Source organism: Prosopis cineraria, unplaced genomic scaffold (genome assembly GCF_029017545.1).
Source record: "Prosopis cineraria cultivar Desert tree isolate PC_DT_omini unplaced genomic scaffold, ASM2901754v1 PC8, whole genome shotgun sequence".
Classification (NCBI taxonomy): Eukaryota; Viridiplantae; Streptophyta; class Magnoliopsida; order Fabales; family Fabaceae; genus Prosopis; species Prosopis cineraria.
The window spans coordinates 34,567,481-34,583,441 of record NW_026555339.1 but is presented as its reverse complement, the minus strand read 5'-3'; the positions used below and the strand labels follow the sequence as shown (position 1 = coordinate 34,583,441).

Genomic DNA, 15,961 nt, shown 5'->3' with positions numbered 1-15,961 from the left:
TAAAGTGTCATTTGAATCTGACAAGATTGTAATGACAAAAAATAATATGTTTGTAGGCAAAGGGTATTGTAATCAGGGATTGCTTGTTTTACATGTTGATGAAATGAATAAGACTGAATCTTCTGAGTATATGCCTGTTTATATGGTTGATTCCTTTGATATGTGGCATGCTAGACTAGGTCACGCTAGTAAAGATTATATAAATAGGATGCGACAACTTGGACTACTTTTGAAATTAAAAACAATAATTTTGAAAAATGTGAAGTATGTGCAGAAACTAAACAAAGTAAAAAACCTCATTTTTCTAGTCAAAGAGAATCTGAATTACTATCTTTAATTCACAAAGATTTAGGTGACTTAAAACAAACCATGACTAGAGGTGGTAAAAAATATTATATCACTTTTATTGATGATTTTTCAAGATATACTAAAGTATACTTGTTAAGAAACAAAGATGAGGCTTTTGAAAAATTTCTGTTATATAAAGCAGAGGTTGAGAATCAGTTAAACAAAAGAATTAAAAGGGTTAGATCGGATAGAGGAGGAGAACATGTTTTGTTAAATGATTTTTATGAAAAAGAAGGAATTATACATGAGATAACACCTCCTTATTCTCCCGAGTCTAATGGTGTTGTAGAAAGAAAAAATAGAACATTAAAAGAAATGATGAATGCTTTGCTTGTGAGTTCTTTTGCCCCTGATAACTTGTGGGGTGAAGCTATTTTGTCTGCATGTTTTTTTATAAAATAAGATACCTTATAAGAAATCAAAGAAAACACCTTATGAGTTATGGAAAGGGTTTACCTCAAACTTAAAATATTTGAAAGTGTGGGGGTGTCTTGTAAAAGTTTTATTGCCTGATCCTAAAAAGAGAAAAATTAGCTCTAAAACTTCTGATTGTATGTTTATTGGGTATGCTGAACAAAGTGTAGCATATTGCTTTTTAGTTTTAAAAAGTGATGTTTTAGACCAAAATACAATTATAGAGACTAAGGATGCTGAATTCTTTGGACATATTTTTCCTTTGAAAATTAAGCATGTTTCTAAACCTGTTAAGAATTCAGAATTTAAATAAAATTTTAACGAGGATTTGGTTTTAAGGAGAAGTAAAAGGAAAAGAAAAGAAACAAGTTTTGGAGATGATTTTTACACTTATCTAGTACAAGATGAACCGTTAAATTTTTATCAAGCTATTTCTTCTCCTGATGCCAAATTTTGAAAAGAAGCAATTGAAATTGAAATTGCTTCTTTAAGAAAAAATAAAAATTGGGTTTTATTAGATTTACCCCAAGGAGCTAAGGCTATTGGTGTAAATGGATTTTTAAGAAAAAATATTTTCTATACGGTTCAATTGATAAGTATAAAGCAAGGCTTGTGGCCAAGGATTTTACTCAAAAAGAAAATATAGATTATTTTGATACATTTTCTCTTGTGACTAGAATCTCTTCTATAAGAGTTCTTATTGCTTTGACTTCAATTTACAAACTTTTTGTTCACTAAATAGATGTTAAAACTTCTTTTTTAAATGGTGATTTGGAAGAAGAAATTTACATGGTACAGCCTGAGGGATGTGTGATTCCTGGGCAAGAAAATAAAGTTTGTAAACCTGTAAAGTCTTTGTATGGCTTAAAACAAGCGCCTAAGCAATGGTATGAAAAACTTGATCAAGTTCTGATAGCTGGTGGATTTTCTATTGTTGAAGTAGAAAGGTGTGTTTATACAAAGCTTGTGAATAATGATTGTGTGATTATATGCTTGTATGTGGATGATATGCTAATTTTTGGCTCTAGTATGTGTGTTGTTAATGAAACAAAAAATTTTCTTTCTTCAAATTTTGACATGAAAGATATGGGTAAAGCCAAGGTAATCTTAGGTGTAAAAATCATAAGGAATGAAAATGGAATATTGCTTTCCCAAGAACATTATGTTGAGACAATTCTTAGAAAGTTTGAACATCTTGAAGATGCTCCTCTGAGTACTCTTTATGATTCAAGTGTGCAATTAAAAAAGCACAAGGGTAACCCAATTGTTCAATCTGAGTATGCACAGATTATTAGGAGTTTGTTGCATTTGATGAACTATACTAGGCCTGATATAGCTTATGCTGTAGGCAGATTGAGCAGATATACCCACTGTCCAGGTAGTAAACACTGGGAGGCTCTGATGAGAGTCTTGAGATATTTGAGAGGTACCATGAATTATGGTATATTGTATAGTGGATTTCCTACTGTATTTGAAGGATACAGTGATGCTAACTAGATTTTGGATTCAGAAGAGACAAAATCCACTAGTGGTTATATATTCACTCTTGGTGGTGGTACAATAACCTGAAAGTCTGCAAAACAGATAATCAACACAAAATCCTCAAGTGATTCTGAGTTCATTGCCATGGAGCTGGCTGGGACTGAGGCTGAGTGGTTGAAAAACTTTTTAGCGAGTATTCCAATAGGTGAAAAGCCTATACCATCAGTGTCTTTACATTGTGATAGCCAGTCTGCAATAGCAACGGCTAAAAATAAGACCTTCAATGGTAAAAGTAGACATATTCGATTGAGACATAATATTATAAGGCAGCTGCTCAAAAATGGGGTCATCTCAATTGATTATATGAAATCAAAGTTAAATCTGGTGGATCCGTTAACTAAACCTCTAGGGAAGAAATTTATTATTGAAACGTTGAGGGGAATGGGACTTAAGCTTGTTTGAAATTAACGATGATGGCAACCCAACCTTTGTGATTGGAGATCCCATGAAGAAGGTTTAATAGGTAAGAACAAGTCACTTGTTAGTTCTGCTAGCACTGAATTTTGTTCCTTCTTATGCTTGAGAAAGTGCTAGAATGCATTGAATGGAGGCTGAGCGAAAGCTCTTAATGTTTTCATAGTCCTTATGGATGGTATATTCATTGCAGCTACACTTGATGAAAACACCTATACAAATGTGGAGTGAGGCCGCTCCTATGAGATCGTGGTGAAATCTCTAGAGCATTTGTTAAAACTAGGCGTGCGCATGGCCGATAACGTGCAAAACCGTCGTTAACAATAGAGACTGTGGGGGTATAATCCGATTAATAAGACCTCTAGCACATGCTCAAGATCTGTTGGTTCAATAACGAAGTTACACTAACTTTTCTGTGTGCTAAGTTTTATTAGTCTAGGTTTGGTTCAAGTCGACAGACACCAAAATCAAAGTGATTATCCTCCGTGTGAATAACACAGACGAATATAGATCCTTTTGACACATGTGGGGGATTGTTATATGTGTGTCAAAAGTATGTGTGTGTCAAAGTCCTACATTGACTAAAGGAAGGAATCTCCTAGTATATATATACTAAGGAATGAAGTAGGCTAGTAAAATAGGCTTGGAGGAGAAGTGGCCTCGTGCACATGAGACAGGCTAACTCAGGGCAATCGTAGTTGAAATCAGTCAATTCGCCCCCCCTGCGCGCGAGTTCAAAAGATAATGGGTTCCTTTTATCGGATTATTTTTACAAAATAAATAATTATTTTTGCCTTGCCGGAGAAACTTAATTTTTGGCTGTCAGAAGTTTGAAACCAAACCAAGAATGTTTTTTTGATCATTAACCAAATTAATTTTCTGAACGTTTTGTCTTCCCAACGTTTCCAGACAGGAGGTTAAATGCAGTTTATATTTGTGTAACCATAACGTTTCCAGACAAGCTTTTAAACGATTTTATGACAGTATAACTGAGCCTTTAATCCGGTGGTAACCCCCCAACGTTCATGTCCACCTTCGGGCTATATATAGCCATGCGTGCAGACAGAGCGGAACCAAGTCTCTTGACTGCTCAGTGTTCTCTCCTCCATCTGTTTTCATTTGTGCTTGCATTTGGTCTCTATCGTTCTGTTCCCTCGTTCCACCGAGGAGGTGCTTGTTTAATCCTGGGGACTGCCGGTCGTCTAAGGGTGTGCCAGAATAGTTCTTAAGGATAGTGTCCTCTCGGGCACGACTTGAGCAATTCGTACCTCGCCGTTCGCGTTTCTGCTAATGTTTCGTACCTCGCCGTTTGTGTTTTTGCCAGTGCCACCAACATCTACTAATCTCGAGGTTTGTAACTATTTATTCATGATACTTATTCAATAATATTTAGTACACCCATGTAAACATGCTCGTGGCACCCTTATTTAAGTTACATTGATGTTATGTAATACCAAATATCAATTGAAGGTGAGTTGGTATTTGGGTGATTTGTTAGGATTAAAGAGACCAAAATGCCTCTCAGTTTCTGCACCTTGCTTCAAGTTTTCATCAAACATGGCAAACAAGTAAGTCTCAATTGGTCCATTAGGCCTCTTGGGAGTTCCACCTTTGACATGATTAATCAAATTCTTATAGTAAGTTTCTGCATTACCAACAGTAGCTCTAGTTCCATTTGCAGAAGGCCACCCACTTTTTGACACAACAATCTTTACATTCGATTCTCTGATCTTCTCCAAAGCAGCATACATAGAATCCAACAAAGCATCAAATAGGTTCTGATACCCAGCATCATTTTTTCCTCATTGAGTGAACAATGCATAAGCAAGAGGAATGCTCTGTGTGTTGCCGGTGTATGAGAAATAAGGATATATGTTAGCAAGAAGTGGAGCTCTATGGTTAGATAGGAAGGTGATGATTGGCTTTATGAAGCCACTTGCAGGACTAGTGAAAGCTCCATTATTGGGAGGGTAAGAGTTTTCAATTAGTGTGCTATCTATGGCTGTGGACACCTTGATTTGGCCTTGTAAGTTTGCCGTAGAAATCACACTTTGAATGTTCCGCATGGCAGAAGGACGGAGGATGTTGGAGTCACCGGGATGGACTTCATTCCCAACGGCGATATACTTGAACTTGACGTCTAAGTAGGGTTTCACGTACTTGTTAAACCAATTTGTCGCAGCACCAGCGTTTGTGAGAGATTGAAGGCTATCATTAGGAACACCGAGAATGACTTCAATGTTTGAACCCCTTAGGGCTTGGAGGGTGGCTTCATCAGGATCGTAGATACGCATTTTGCCTATTCTATTGGATTTGTATAAGTTCACCACATGTTTTTTGCTTGGTAGGTTGTTCCCATTAGCACCGTAACACACTCCTATTGGTTGTGCACCTACACGAATGAATTGGGATTTTAGCAACTATTTAACATATAAATAATTGTAAGCTACATATTATATTTTAATATATGAGAATATTTGACCCAAATGTTTGAGGAAGGCTAGCATTATTTATTTACATTAAATGAGCATTGTGCCGTTATATATATATATATATATATATGTATATATGTATATATATTCATTCAATGGGGTGGTTAAGACCCTCCAATAAGGAACAACAAACGTATCTAATGTGCAAAGAAAAGCTTAAAAAAAAAATGTTTGCCTTTGATAATTTTAAAGGGAGAATGACAATTCAAAACCTTGTAAGGAAATTAATGTAAAATAAAGACCTTTGGGGTTGTACATTTATGAAGCTTCAGTTATAAATTCATGATATTTTAGTTGTAAAAGGTCCTTCACATCTTGAAAGGGTGTCATTATCCCAATTTTAAAAGTAGATAGACATTAAATATATTGAACTTATCATTTAAGAAATTCGTATGTATTACAATTTAATAAAAATTATTTATTTATTTAAAAAAAATTGGCAGAAGGACTGCTTCCGTTCTTCATCGAATTATATGAATCGATTTAGCAATATTGTAATTTCTACTTAGTTTTTGACTGAATTACGTGAAATTTTGCCTAACTTCCGATATGAAATGTATGAAATATCTGTGAAAAGAAGAATAAATTTATACTTAAATTGGAATTTGCAACAAACGGGGAAAATATATTTTTTTTCAGTTAAAACTGAAAAAATAAAATAAAATTAGAATAATTAAATACAAAGTGGCGATGCGCATAGAACTATATCTGGTCAACCATTGACCTCCACTAACTGAAAAAATAAAATAAAATTAGAATAATTAAATACAAAGTGGCGATGCGCATAGAACTATATCTGGTCAACCATTGACCTCCACTACAATTCCTAAAGAGATGAAATTATCCTTCTGTTTGATTAGTCGTTGGATTTTTCTTTATGTCCTTATCATCTAATAAATAATTAACTATTGCAATTCTTTGTCCCTTGTAGAAAATCCACACTATCGGAGAAGGCAAGTCAATGACATGCCCCACTGTATAGCTACCTCGATAACACCTTTGTGTTGAATATCATTCATAAACACAGTAAATTGCCGCCATTAAGACTTAGGCAAGAATTCAACTAGTAGTGAATATGAGACTCACCTAAATCACTTTAACTATGTATAGGTTGGAATAAATAAAGACTTTTGATGTTGAAATTAATATTGAGTCATACTCATATTTCATTTATGGGGGGGAAGGGTTAGGGCATGTTTGTTTCCTTGTTTTAAAAACTGTTTTTGTTTATGAAAAAAAAAAAAACTCGTTTAGATAAATGTTTTGGATTTAGTTGTTTTTAAAATTATTTTCATTTTTTAAAAGAAAAAATAACTTTAAGTTTTTTTATTTTTTATTTTAAAATATATTACATTTAATTACTAGAAGTTTCAGTTAACTTAATTAATTTTTATCATAAATCATCACTATTAACTACTTGCAATTATCACTAACAGTTTATTTCTTAATTCTAAAAATATTTTTAAATTAACATAACCAAACATATTTTTATTTTGCTTTATTTTTAAAATAATAAATATAAAAACTATATTGCAAAATAATTTTTAAAAATACAAAATAAAAACAAAAACAAAATAAGTCCTTAAACTCAAAAATGTTTTTGAAGAGATATATCAACCCAATGTTTGTTAGGCGGAGGTTGTGGGAAAGTAGGGGTTAGACTTGGATAGATAGGGGGATATATCAATTGCAAATCTAAAGTCACAATTTTACAAAAACTATCATATTAACAACTATCCGAACCAAAAACTTAATCTTTTGGAAATTAAATATTTTATAATTAATTATCATTAAATATATCTTCTGAGAGCTGAGTGTTCCACCTAAACAATAAAATAACAGACATAATTTCTCCAATATTAATCCATGATAATCAAGGGGAGAGACACGAAGGAATTCAAATATATATATATATATATATATATACTTCTTTTGGTCTCTAATTCACTATAATTATAAAATGATAGTTAACTCATTAAATATGTTTTAAAATGAACAAATTTTTTTAACTTTACTATATTAAAAATAGAGAGCTACACAATATACGACAAGCCATAAGATAAATTTATAATAAGGATACAATTGAAAAATAATAATAAATAACACTCTGTGCCTAATATTAAGGATCAAACAATCTTTCTTGAAGATGTCCTATAAGATGGATCAGAGAAAGTATTTGGCTAACATGTTGAAGAAACTAAATGTTATATATACATATAGAGAGAGAGAGAGGGCAACCTGCAAATTGGAGTCCTATGGAGGAGAATGCACAAAGAAGCAGCAATATAGAAGACATGTTAATCTGTCTTGTGAAGAAGAATGTACCCATGGCTATGGCTTCGAAGCAAAAGCTAACCAATCAAGTTCTTAATGATCGAATTCTATTTATGACACGATATTTCACTCCAAGGCGTATACCCTCTATTTATACAGATATATAACATGCATGTAGCCAAAATGTTTGAAAACATCAATCACAATCAATTTCTATAGTAAAGACGCCAAGACTTTTCCCTTCCCCGCCAATGACTCCACTGAATGTAATAATGATCACTTTGAATTTTTGCCATCTCTGTTTATATACACTTGCATTCAGACCAAAATATATATACACACTTAGGTTGCAGAAATAATATTATATCATCATATAACAAGTTCAAGATACATTTAACAGTGCAGCACTTATCCTCTTTCAGCTGGTTCATTCAAGTCAAGCAGCCCTAGTTTTTTGGCCTTTTGCCTAGCAGCCTCACTTCACACAAACCTATGGCTTGGAACACCCTATATTGCGGTTTGAAAGGAGTAAATAGTATGGAAATCACTCTCAGATTTCACACAAGCAATCTAAATATAAACAAAATTCCTATGAATTAAATTACATAATTACTTTAACATTCCGTTTTGGTGGAAAGGAAAGAAAATGGAAAAAAAGAAAATGAAAAGAAAGAAATTGGAAAGATAATATCATCATTGCTTGGGTTTGGATGGACAGGAGATCATAGAAGAAAAAGAAAATAAGTGAATAACAAAATGACAATAGTTTAAAAAGTTATTTTTCTATTTAAAAAAAATTTAAAATTTAATTTTCTATTTATTTTTTATTTTTAAAGTTTCTATTTAAAAATTTAATTTTTATTTATCATTTTTAGGGAAAAATGTTAGTTTTTAATTTTAAGCTATCTGATATGTTGCAATTTTTTTTAAAGCTCCAACCTGGCGGTTGTATTATTTGTGGTTTTTTTATTCTTGGATTCAAATATATTCCTCTATAGAAAGAAATAATATTCAAGATTTTATCATTTTGCATATTTTTCCAGGGAGGGATGTAATTCTGCGGGCAAAGATGATGGTAAAAGCAAGTGGGCAGAAAGGGAGAGCAGTACTAGGAACAAAGTTTTACTTGAGAAAATTTGAAAAGAAAATATAATAGGTCTCGTGTCCTATTTTTTTAATTTTTTTTCAATTTTTCTTTACTCTCTCATTTTTTTCCTGTGTTTTTTTCTCTAATTTTCTATTATCTTATACTTTCTCTCCATACAAATAGAGCATAAAGTTTTATGTCTTTATTGAAATTGTTAATTTACTACATTGAAGCTAAATTGTCAATTATTTTTGAATATAATTGTTAATGGAGTTATTCAATTGGCAATTAAGCAACAATAATCAACAACTATTTAATAATAATTGACAACTTTGTTTTAGGCCAAGAGTACTAATTGACAACTTCAATAAAATGTATGGGACTTGAGAATAATGCTTTTTAGTGAACAAAACTTTAGAATAATTTTGTTATTTCAAGAGACTTTTCTATATTTAAATTACTTGTGTGACGCTTGAGAGAGAGTTTCCCTAAATATTACACTTATTTCGTATATACTGTATATAAAACACAAGCCCAACGATTTAGTTGTGCAATTCAATAGTTGATTTCATTTTTATTTTAATATTAATTTTTGTGTTTTTCTCTAGAATTTTTCTATTTTATGAAAGCATATACTTATAAATTCACATGCCTCATTAGTATACCTTTCTGTTTCCGTGCTGTTACTAGCCTAAGTAAAGGTTAAATACATTTTTTAATCTTGTTTCTTTTGTTTTTTGTTTTTAATACAAGGCGACGAAAAAAATTCATGCAAAATGAGACAAATTAAGTTATTCCAGAGTACAACAAATTTCTACACCCATTGGGTGCAAAATAAAATATCCTAATGTCTACATTATTATATGACGATTGATATGCAAGCCAATCAGAGCATTTATTCTTTCTCTAAAAATATAATCAAATGTAATTATCTAGTAATAAATTTCTTCATTTTCTTGAGAACTTCGGATGGGTATTAATCTTTCTCGTTTCATATGAATAGAAATTTTGTAAGTTTACTCAATTGGTCAACTTGGATGCCGTATCTCGACCGTCAGTGATTTTTTTTTCTTTTATTTTGTATGCATTTTTTTAGGGCACCTTTTGCCATTTGGTTTACTGCCTACTAGTCGAAATTATATACGGGTCCCAAAACATACATGCATATGTTTGTATAAATATGGCTTCGCAATTCCAAAAACATAATATATATATGTGTGTGTGTATGTATATATGTATGTATAAATATGGCTTCGCAATTCCAATAACATAATACACACACACACACGCGCACACACATTAATCTCAACATCAATAACATTTTAAATATAGAATTCATAACTAATTTCATTGTTTAAAGATAAATACTTATTTTTAAAGTAAATTGTGAGCTTATGCTTCATCAAAATTTTGAGATAGCCTTACTATTTACGTTGTATCAATATTATATGAATAGTGGAGTTCCCTATATATATATATATAGATTGAAACAATACACTAGGTCACTAGCTAGCCGCCTAATAAAAAAGTTAGAAAGAGTAACATGAATTCGGTGCGCCTCATTCAAAATTGACTTCCTCATGTCCTTATTATTTGGTACACATATTCTATATCGGTACATCACAAACCCGTCATAATTAAAACTAATATGTATAGTCCAATCCTCCTCCATATCTTCTCTAATTCCCACTAGATTGTCATCCTCTAATTGAGTTGCCCTCAATTCTCTCCAGAATTTGTTAGTGATCATGGCGGAATGCACATTGAATAATGTCATTTGCACAGTTTCTTTATGTGAATCAAAAAATGATTTCAACAAGTCAAGCTCATGCCCCATCAATCGAGCTAGGTGGATCAACTTTCAATTTAGTGCATTAGCTACAACATAAGCTTTCCCAAGCTGATACTTCAATTCAAACTTATAATCTTTGAGAAACTCCATCCACCTCTTCTATCTTGTGTTCAGCTCTTTCTAGTCTGCCAGATACTTCAAACACTTGTGATCACTAAACATCTCAAAGACTATGCCATACAAATAATGCTGCCATATTTTTAAAGCGAGCACCATAATTGCCAGCCCCAAGTAAGGGATAGGGGATAAGGATTTATCACTGATCCTTAAAATTAAACTAAAGCTAATCTTAATGCAATATAGGGTCAACCCTAGGTCATCTCCCAAGGAATGGTTTTAGTCTAATTAAAAGTTATCTAACAGAATAAATCACCCAAAGTTGTCGGAATTTAGTTATCTAATTATCCAAACTAATTACCTAATGTGCAAGTACTTAAAATGCTAATTCAAGTGAGTGAAATGAACTTCCCTTTTCACAAGAGTGAAACCCTAGAGATTAGTTAATTTTGGACTCATTATCTTATCATAATTAGGCTAAGTTTAGCTTCCCTTTCCTCTTGACTAAAGCTGTCATGACTTAAAAAAATTATCTTAAGCCAATTAACCTAATTAGCTAACTTCCCTAGATCTTATATTAAAGTTTCTAGTTCAATTAACTAATTGGTGTAAAAATTAGTCAAGTGAATCACTCAAAACTCTCCCTCAAATGTCATGGCCAAAACAAGGAATTAAATAACCACAAGATTATGTCAAGCTACTCAACAACTCAAGCATTAACATTATAAGATTATGCAATATTAACACATGTAATTCACTAATTAAAAAACACAAGATTATGTGCTAAACAAATAGTGGCCAAATTCAGTCATGGCTGTTCAAGGAAGAAATTAAATGAAACAATCCTTCTCTTTACATCAACGTCAAATTTAAATTAGAATTTACAAGTTAAGATGATTAAACCCTAGATTAAGGAATCTAACCATCTAGTAAAAAGAGAAGAGGATAGGAAACAAAAGAACTTAGTCAATTTGAAGCTTAAGACTCATCCTCCATCTTCATATCTCTAGGATTCCACCAAAGAAATTAGCCAATCTTTATCATATTCAAGAACCCTAGCAATCGCTTGTGAAGACCAAACTCCATAACTCTTGAATGATGGAAATGAGATTCAATCCTTGTGAAAGTAAGAGGGTTAGGATGAAATTGAGGAGAGGAGAAGAATGGTGTGGGTTTTGTGGAGGTTTGGTGCTAAAAATGGGAGATATGGTTCTGGAAAATGAGGAACAAAAGAGAGAAAATGAAGAACACTATAAACAAGTGAGAGAAAATGAAGGAGATGAATGAAATGAGTGTTTGATCTCAAATTGGGGCTGAATGGATGTGCATATCTTGTTTCCCATCAGCTAAATGCTAAATAAAAAATAGGAAAATAAAATAAAAAGGAAATGGGAGCCTTGTCACACTTGCAAGGTGGCATCCTCCTGTTGGCTTATAGATGATTCCAATATGTGTACAATTAATCCCATGTGTCATCCACAATTTTAGCTGATCTAAACCACCAAATAAGAGCCCTTACATGTCCAAACCATCAGCCTTTGATCCCATGGAGTTTTGACTTCATTTGCCCAATTGATGCACAAGTCACATGCCACCTATGTCACATAAATCACATAATTCAATTAAATAACATGTGACATAATAAAATATAATTAAAGTCTAGAATTAAATTCACAATAATAATGGAGAATTTATTAAATAACTAATTTTTAGGTTGCATAAAATTATATAAAAATTTTTACACAAAGACGAACTGAAAACTAGGTCAAACTAGGACAATTTAGAAAGTGTTGACTTTTTTATTTAGTTACTCCAAACTAAAATAAATTTTAAAAATATAATTTGACCACTCATCAATTGGATATAAGATGAACTTTGTCAATTTTTCTTGTACATGTTCTCAAAAGTTCATTTTTGGACCAAAATACCCCTAGTGTATTAAACCTAGAAACTTAGGCAAAATTTCAATTCTAAGGCAATACGTGCACTTTAAGGTGATAAACCATTAATAAAAGGGTCTTAATTGACAAATAAAAGTGTGTAACAAATGTCTTCTATCAATAAGGTAATTCTCCTTGTGTTGTCTCAACTATCAAGATACATATGCTACAATTTGTTCATCTTGCATGAACACATACCCTAAACATTTCAAGGAAACTTTTGTATACACAACATATGAAAAATGTGGAATAGGGATAATCAACACTTCGAAGTCAACTTTCTCTTGAGTTCCTAGAATGCTACTTCACATTTATTTGTCCATACAAATATTTGATCCTTCCTGATTAACTTGGTCAATGAAGATGCAATATAAAAAACTCTTAAATAAAATATCAACATGGCGTTATTCTACATTTTCATAATAGATCTTGGCTGTTCCTATTTCAACATGGCGTCGAGCTTATGCGGATCTATTGTAATACCCTTGGTGGTGAGCACATAACTAAGGAACCTTACCTCCATTAACCAAAACTCTCATTTGATGAGCTTTGCATATAGATTATTGTCCTTTAGAATTTGAAACACTATCCTCATATGCTTAGCATACTCCCTCTTCATCCTTGGATGATATCAGAATGTTGAAAATAAATACTATGATAAATTGGTCCAGATAGGGTCTGAAATGATGGTTCATGTAATCTATAAAAACCATGAGTGCATGTCAACCCAAATGGCATCACTAGAAACTCTTCAAGGCCATATCTAGTCTGAAACATTGTCTCGAGCACATCTTTGACTTGAACCCTCAACTAATGGTATCCTGATCTCAAATCTATCTTGGAGAAGATGCTCTAACTAGCTGATCCAATAAATTATCAATCCTCACTAAGTATGCCATCTAATAGTAGGAGATCACTTCAAGAGCCTTTTTGAAAACAATTGTAGTTGAACATTCAAAAACTTTACTCTTGACAACTTATTTTTAAAACATCTCCTTTTGATTAATAAAACTTTTTTCTCTTTTAAATATATGGCTTATTTAGCTAAATTAGATAAGGAGATACCAATCACTATTTTACTTAGGTCTACTCTTTCAAACTTCACTTTCTTTAAAATATGTCCCTTGAGCCATATTGAGATCTCAATCATCATCTTTTTTATTTTTACTTCCTTTCTTAAACTTAGTGTGGATTATTTACATCTTGATCTACCATGCACTCTTATATCATAAAAACGTAAGCATGTACTTAAGTACACTAGTACAGTCATCCATATATGTATATTATATTTTCAAAATAACCCTTCAGCCTTTCCTAGAGTTCAAAGAGTAAAGGGACCAAGTATCCCTTTTTACTACTCTTCATACATCCTTAAGCCATATAACATCACTATCCTTAGCAAGCCACCTATATATACCTTAGCCTTCTGCTTGTCACATGTGCCTATAAGATTTGTCAGAAGGGGGTGAGATTCAAAGAATCCTAATATCAAACTACATAACTTAAGCATCTTAACCATGTCATTGATTTATATCTACTACTTTCAAAACCATATAGGAGAAATGTTTCATTTAAACTGCTACTGAGTAGTCATGAAAACATGACATTCATAATATAGTATGGACAATCAACTTGGCCAAAGAAATCCAGCATCATCATAATAATGCTCATAAACTATCATGAACTAAATATTTCACATTCATACATGGCATATAACTCATTTAATATCATGCTAATAAAGAAAATGTAAGAGTTTAGGTATAGTTCACTACCTACTGCTGTCTCTTCTTTGTACACCTCTGACCTTGGGGTACTCTCATGATTAATAAATCCTATCATAAGATAATGCTAGGGTTAACATTCATATTAGGCATGCATCTTTATTAATTAAAGAATGCACCCTTGTCTACTCCGACTTAACTAAACTTAGGAACTGAACTGGATGACTCATTCTTGCTAAATGCTATAAGACTGTACCATAAAAACATAATTCTATTGGCCCATGATGACTAACTTTATATCGCAACAAGTGCCTTACTAACCTAAGTATATTCTAGGCCTAAATCATGTAATATATGGCCCATTAATTTGGACTTGAGAATTCTCAAGCTTCTGCCAATTAATTTATTTTTCAAAATTATAAATTAACTTTGAAAACTCTTAACTAATTCTATAAAAATCATTTGGGCCCATTCTAGGTCTCTAAAGAAACTTTGGAATGTCCTCTTTAAAGGAAAAATCATTTCCAAAGGAACCACTGAGTCAAAAACAACTTATAACTTTGAGAATTCCATTGTTCCAGATTAAAATCACACTTTTTCTAGATTAAAATGAGTGAGAGAAGCATTATTGGTTTAGATATTATAGATCAAACTATATAGAAGATCCTATGAGTGCACATTAATGAATCCATCCCAGGTATATTTCCTAAAGGCCACCTAATAGCCTTAATATTCTTTCTAAGCATAGACAACAAAACAATTTCCTCACTAGTAACAAGAGAGTTAGAAATAATTACAAGCAATTTCTCACCCTTAAGAAGGAAAACATATTTCAAATTACATGGTAATGGTAAAGGCTTTAAATCAAGAGTAGGTGGCTCAATGGTGAAGGGAATGAGCTCTTCAAGCTCCAAGTTTCCATACCTCTTCTCTTTGACTTTCTTTTCTTCACTTTCTCCCTCTTGGTTGAGGTTAATGCTACTTATACTTACTGGAATTTCCTCAATAATGCATGAATTTTGCTTTTATTTGCTCATAAGGAACCTCTTAGTCATCTCCTTTCTTTAGCATAAATCTCCATTTTGTTGAGTAGTTTGTAAGGCCTCTAATTGTTTTTCATGAAAAACTACCCTCCTTGAACTTGAGAATCATTAGGATATCAAGCCAAGAAGAGGTAAGCCTGCCCTCAACACCTACAAAGCAAAAGGAGATACCTTTCTCTTGATCAAGCATAATCATCAATTTTAAAAAATCAATGTCATCAACAAGAGAGAGATCCAAAGGGGATTTATTATCTAGCAAGTAACCAGCAATCTCTTTGCAAATATCATAAAATGAACTATCCATACAAGCACAAGAAATATATGATGTAAAAGATAGTGTAATAGAAGAACTAGTCAAGGCAAGAGAATGTTCATCAACAATGTCATCTATCACACATTCAATAGCATTCATACCAAGCAAGGAGTAATCCTCATATAGACGTTTCATGGTATCATAAATATTAAACTTCACAGATTCATCACCATATTTCAAAATAAGGGAACCATTTTCCATGTCAATCATAGTTCTAATAGTGCGCATGAATGGTCTACCTAGGATCAAGATATCTTCCCTATAACCCATATCATTCATATCCAACACATAGAAGTTCACAGGAAATAATAAATTTGTAACACTTACAATCAAATCTTTCACAATTTCATATGGCTTTCTAACACTCCTATTAGTAAGTTGGAAAATCATGTTAGTTGGATGCATGCAATCAAGTTTAATTATTATGTGTAATGAGAGTACAATGAGATAATTGAACATGCTTG

At 32.3% G+C, this 15,961-nt stretch overlaps 1 pseudogene; it reads right to left on the bottom strand.

Annotated features, from left to right (window-relative positions):
• Positions 1–4,049: 4,049 nt before the first annotated feature.
• On the bottom strand, positions 4,050–7,596 carry LOC129318963 (glucan endo-1,3-beta-glucosidase-like; annotated as a pseudogene).
• Positions 7,597–15,961: the final 8,365 nt, after the last annotated feature.